The sequence below is a fragment of the Mytilus edulis genome, chromosome 11 (genome assembly GCF_963676685.1).
Source record: "Mytilus edulis chromosome 11, xbMytEdul2.2, whole genome shotgun sequence".
In the NCBI taxonomy this organism is placed as follows: domain Eukaryota; kingdom Metazoa; phylum Mollusca; class Bivalvia; order Mytilida; family Mytilidae; genus Mytilus; species Mytilus edulis.
The window spans coordinates 60,862,225-60,868,683 of record NC_092354.1 but is presented as its reverse complement, the minus strand read 5'-3'; the positions used below and the strand labels follow the sequence as shown (position 1 = coordinate 60,868,683).

At 32.0% G+C, this 6,459-nt stretch overlaps 1 long non-coding RNA gene across 1 annotated transcript; it reads left to right on the top strand.

Annotated features, from left to right (window-relative positions):
• The first annotated feature begins 259 nt into the window (after positions 1-259).
• LOC139494917 (uncharacterized) lies at positions 260-5,105 on the top strand. The gene is made up of 3 exons (XR_011657208.1): positions 260-652; positions 3,159-3,323; positions 4,993-5,105. It is a non-coding gene; the product is annotated as an uncharacterized lncRNA (long non-coding RNA).
• Positions 5,106-6,459: the final 1,354 nt, after the last annotated feature.

The following is a 6,459-nucleotide window of genomic DNA, read 5'->3' as shown; positions in this document are numbered from 1 at the left end:
ATTGTGATTCTCTGTATATTGAATTTGACTTAAAGATAGCACCCTCTTCTATAAAAGTTTCTTAACCTTACTTTCTCTGAGAAGAAAAAAAATATATAAATTACTGTGTATGTATAATTAGAATCTATAATGTATTGTTGTAACATATTTGTGTGTAATAAATTGTAAGTGTTCATGTTTGCAGTTATGTACAGTATAGATGTATACCAGAGAGTGTTATCTTGGTAGTACTTGATTTAGTGTACTACTTTAAAAATAAAAACTTTCGTAGACGTTTTAGTGCCGTATATTGTCAAATTCAACGGGGTTATGTTTCTTATATTTAGAAATCATAAACTGATAAATGATACCCTCCAGCTCTGTTACAACTATTAAAAAGCCGATATTTAGAAATGAAAAAACTAATAAGAAAAAAAGGGTAAATAATATATATCTACCGAATTATTTGTTTTTGGTGTCGCCCGTTTAGACTGGAGTTGTTTCCCTTGCACTGTAAAGAAATAAATTGTTGGTAAATACTTGCAGCCGTACCACGTGGTAACCATGTGCTGCAAGCATACCCGGCGTGGAGGCTGTAAACAAACATTTTCCAGTCTAAACGAATGATTTAGCAGCCGTGACTAAAAATGATAGACAATAATACTAATACAAGGTTAGTATTTACACGGTGCATTGTTTTTGGTCGTTGTAAAATGTGCTGGTTGGTTCTTAAAATCATCATATCACAAGGACCGGGGTTCTGGCAAGCCAGTGCCCTTAAAGAAAAATATCCCACATTAAGATAACTCATATCGTCAGTCGACCCCATGTATAACCCTATCAATATTTTAGCTACGGTGTCAATAGTTTATCCATTGACAGCAGCTGAATCACATTCCTCATAGTGTTAGTTAGGTACATATATATATACATGCAGTTAATTCTTGTTGTGAGGTTTGTGTCCCCAATTTGATTTGGGATGGACCGACGAGAGAGTGATTGTGATTGATGATTTCAGGGAGATATGTCAGACTCCTGTGGCATGATATTTTACATATGATCACATGTATTTATAAGCAAATTTATAAAAAAAAAATCTATTCAATGCTAATTAATTATAAATTAATTTCATTTTCATTTCCTTACTTAGATTTTCTCTTATCGAGAGTTCATTTAATCAGTTGTTACAGATGTAATAGTATTTTGAATATTTGATATTTGTTGTCATACTTGTTCAAATCCATGAATTGTTGTCCAGTGACTAATATTACAATATTTTGTTTAAACGTAATTTTACTGATGAATTGCAAGCCCTAAAGTTTTATATTTCTCTTTACCTATATTGATAATATTTGTAGGTTTTCACACCCTGACCAAAAGTATCCTATTAAAACAATTTTAAGCATGTTTTTACAAAATTTACACTAGAAACTAGAAATATATATATAGCTAGATTTTCAGTATTTTCTGAATAATTTTACTTTTATCGCATACCGGTGTTTATTAAATAATCCCATATTGGGATAAGTGTCTGAGAATATCCTGAAAATATTTTTTTTTATGAGAGATCTTTTACCCCTGATGATTTAAACTTTTCCATCATTTTTGTCTTTGTGGTATGTACTTCCTACAGTTAAACAGGTAGTGTTGGATATCGTCCACTACTAAACATGTGTCACACAGTTCACTATTACATTTACCCATTGTGTATTTGAATTTATTAGTGAATATATAACTTGATCTAAGTTAAAATAGAGTTCTTTCTCTTTCTCTAGTACTCTTTGGTATGGTAATACAAAAGTTAACATCATTTTGAATAGTGTGTAGTTGTTTACTTTTTGTGTAATTTTCCCAGTATTGTTGCCACATTTTTTTTAGTAAATTTTTACATAAACATTTGATATCTTCTTTGTAAAGTGGTATACTAGTTATACATGTTTCTATTGATAGAGCCTTTTTAGCTGCTGTGTCTGCCATTTCATTACCACTTAAACCCACATGACTGGGTATCCATTCTAAAATGATATTTAAGCCTAATTTGGACAGTTTACTATATATATATTGAATGTCATAAATTATTTGTGTTTTAACTTTAAAAATACTTCCTGTAATAGCTTTTAGTGCTGACAGTGAATCTACAAATATTACAGTATTTTCTGGTTGAAATTCTTCTAACCAATATAAAGATAAAAGTATGGCTGTCAATTCACACATAAATATTGAAACATGATTTTGTAATTTAAAACCTTTTTTTACTTTAAGTTCCGGAACTACAAAGGCACATGCATTTGTGTTGTTTTCTGGATTCTTAGATCCATCTGTATATATTTTTAAATAATTACTATACTTGTTATCAATGAGGATATTTCCTTCACTTTTAATTGGGTGAGGACTATCCTTTTTTGTAATAATATTTGTAAGTTCCGTTCTGACCTGAGGTTTTAGAACATACCATGGTGGTTTTGGGAACTCTTTACATTTGTATACAGTATTATAGTCTACATTAAATTTATTCATAGTATCATGTGCAGTAACACAATATGGTTTTTGATTTTCCTTAATTTTTTCCTTCTTAAATTCATATATAGCGTTTTCTTGTAAACTCTTTATAGTTGGGTTTGTGTCATTCAGACTTAATATATTTAAAAAAGACTTGGTAATAAGACTTTTTCTTCTCAACTCATATGGGGGGTCACCAATTGCAGTCTGTAATCCACTTATACTGGCAGTTTTATGAGCACCTGCACATATTCTTAATGCTTGGGCTTGAATACTATCTAGTTTTTTCTTGACAAGAGTGGGAGGCTGAGTTATAAACTTCACAGCCATAATCTATCTTTGACCTTATCATTGATATATATATTGTTCTCAGGGTAGAACAGTTTGCACCCCATTTGATACCAGTTAACAATTTCATGCAGTTTAACACCCTTGAACATCTACTTTCTATATATTGTATATGTTCTAACCATGTTAGTTTTGAATCAAAAATCATACCTAGAAAACTTGACCTCTTTAACAAATGACAATATTGTTTCTTCAAGTTTAAGTTTAATACAAGGGGAACTATTCTTACTAAATATCGTAGCTACAGTTTTTGTTTGTGATATGAGGAAACCCCATTTATCACACCAAGAAGTACTAATTGTATCTATTTCCTCTTGTATTCTTTTTTGTAGATATTTATTGCTTTTGCCAGATAACCATATAGCACTGTCATCTGCAAATTGTGACATAGCACAGTACTTTAAATTATTGGATATATCATTTATCATGATGTTAAATAGTGTAGGACTTATACAACTACCTTGTGGTGTACCATTCTGAATTATAAATATTTCAGAGTAAGTATTATTAACTTTAACTTGTATTGTTCTGTCACTAAGAAAATCCTTTACCCATCCCAACATATTACCTCTTATACCTAGTGAGGCCATTTTTATTAATAACCCTTTTTTCCAAAGCATATCAACTGCTTTTTGGAAGTCTATAAATACACCAACTGTGAAATGTTTTTTGAGAAATGCTTTATGAATATCATTATCAATTCTATTTATTTGTTCCATAGTATTTCTATTTTTCCTAAATCCACTCTGATTTGGTGTGTAGAAATTTTTTTTTCTAGATACCACCGTAGTCTATTATTGACCATTTTCTCCATAATTTTTACAAAGTTAGATGTAAGGGCTATTGGTCTATATGACTGTGGGTCTGTGGTTTTTTTTCCAGGTTTAAGTACTGGAGATATAATGGAATGCTTCCATTCACTTAGAAGTTTTTGTAAAAACCAAACTCTATTAATAAAAAGTAATAACACAAACAGTGATTTGTCTGTAAATTGTTTGAACATAGAATATGTAATTTTGTCTTTTCCAGGGGAGGTATCAGATGTATCACTGATAGCGTCTTTTAATTCTTGCATAGTATATGGTTCATTATAACTATCAGAGTTATCCTTATAGTAGTGTAATAATTTACTGTACTCCTTTTGTTCTATATCTTGTTTCTGACTTTTAAAATTGTCAGAATAATTATCATCACTACTGACTTGAGCATAATTTGTAGCAAGTATATCTGCTTTGTCTTGAGTACATTCATATTTGGTATTATTATATAACAGGGTTGGTAAATTTAATTTTTTAAATGTTTTACCCAACATTGATTTTACTTTTTTCCATACATCTGACAATTTACTATCATTATTTAGCGAGTTACAATAGCTCTCCCAATACATAGCTTGTGCAGCTTTAATAGTTTTTCTGCACGCTCTTTCTTTTTCTCTATATATATTAAAATCAGTACCAAAACCTGTATGTTGGGCACGGTTTTTACAAATATTCCTTTTTTTTTAACACTTTTAGTGCATTCAGGTGTCCACCATGGTACTTGTGGTTTTTTGGGTTTATTATTTTTTTATTTGACTGGGATGCACTCCCCAGCTATTTGGAGTATTTTGTTTGTTAGTCTTGAACATGTTTCTTCTATATTGTCAGAAATCATGTCAGGACTCAAATGTTCATTACATTTGCTGGAGAATGCCTCCCAGTCTGCTTTCTTATAATTATATACTGATTCAGAATCATCAGTTAGTATTTGTTTATGACTAAAATTAATATTTACAACATGATGGTCACTGCCATAAAAACTAGTGAGGTCAACTGACCATGTTATTTTACTAGCTAGACTAGAATTACAAAAAGACAAATCAATAGGTGCCAGTTCTAATGTACTGGGGGTTACACCTTGTACCTGTACCATCATTAAGAAGTACTATATCTTTATACTCAAGGAAAGAGAACAGCTCTCTTCCCTTAGTATCTGTATGTTTACCACCCCACATAGTGTGGTGGGCATTAAAGTCTCCACACAGTAAAAATTTTCCCTCTATTTGGTCAAATATATTATTATATTGTGGTAATTTGGTATCTGATGATTGACCAGTGTAATATCATTATTATCAAAATTGAATTTAATGCATGATATTTCTAAATTACTATCAATATTCTTTTTCAGATATGGGAGGTTTTCTCTGACATATATTGCTGTACCTCCATGTGATTTAGTATTACGAACAGAAAAAGCAGCTATTTTATAACCCATTACATGTGGATGGTCTTGCTCGTTTTCTTCTGCCCAACAGAGAGTATCACGTTGGAAACTTGACAAGGCGGATTGGTCCTTGTTTGAGAATCTCTGTCAAGCGGAACTTCAGTCAAAGATGTTTGAGACTGTACAAGATCCAATTTTAACTTTTAATACAGTTTTAACGTCAATTGCTGACAGAACTATTCCTAAGACCTCGGCAAATCCGAAACATCCCAGCAAACCATGGTTTGATGACGCTTGTGATCAAGCCATAGGTGACCGTAAAATATCTGAAAGACGGTTCAATCAACAACCAACGACGGAAAACTTGAGTAATTTCCGTATTTTTCGCGCTACGGCAAGCCCGACGAACATCCTGGAAAAAATTTGTCTCGGGGATTACATCTCGCACTCCGATGACAAAAGTTTGGAATATGGTAAACAAAATAAAAGGTAAAAATTCTAAAGCCACTGTAAAACATTTGAAAGACGGCAATGATTTATTAACATCTGAAAAGGATATTGCCAACAAGCTTGGTGAAACCTTTGCGAAATCTTCTTCTTGTAACAACTACAGGGAAGACTTTAAAAAAGTTAAAAAAAACAAAAAGAAAAAATTAAATTAAACTTTAAATCAAAAAATGGAGAAAATTATAATAAACTATTTTCTCTTGAAGAACTTAAAACATCTCTGTCAAAAGCCCATGATACAGCTTGAGGGCCTGATAATATTCACTACCAACTCTTAAAACACTTGCCAGATTCCTCGCTAGAAGCTCTCTTGCAGCTCATGAATAACATCTGGGAATCTGGTGATTTACCATCAGTCTTGAAGCTTGCAACCGTCGTGCCTATTCCAAAACCAAGTAAAGATCATACGGATCCTATTAATTATCGACCAATTGCTCTTACCAGTTGTGTCTGTAAAACACTCGAACGGATGGTCAATGATCGCCTTGTTTGGTTCTTGGAATCCAATGGGCTATTAGCCAATATCCAGTGTGGATTCCGACAAAGCCGCAGTACTCTTGATCATGTGGTGTCGGTCTTTTTCGACCTTGAGAAGGCCTATGATACTGCATGGAAATATGGTATTTTAAAAGATCTATTTGATATGGGGTTGGAAGGCAATATGCCTAATTTTATTTCTAATTTTCTCTCTAACAGACAATTTAATGTTAGAGTTAATTCGACCATGTCTGATCTGTATGATCAAGAGATGGGTGTCCCTCAGGGCAGTATTTTATCTGTTACATTATTTAGTCTTAAAATCAACAGCCTTGTTGAAGTTTTAAAAAGTAATATTGAAGGTTCATTGTACGTTGATGATTTTTTAATATGTTACAGAGGCAAAAATATGAATAACATAGAAAGACAATTACAATTATGTCTTGG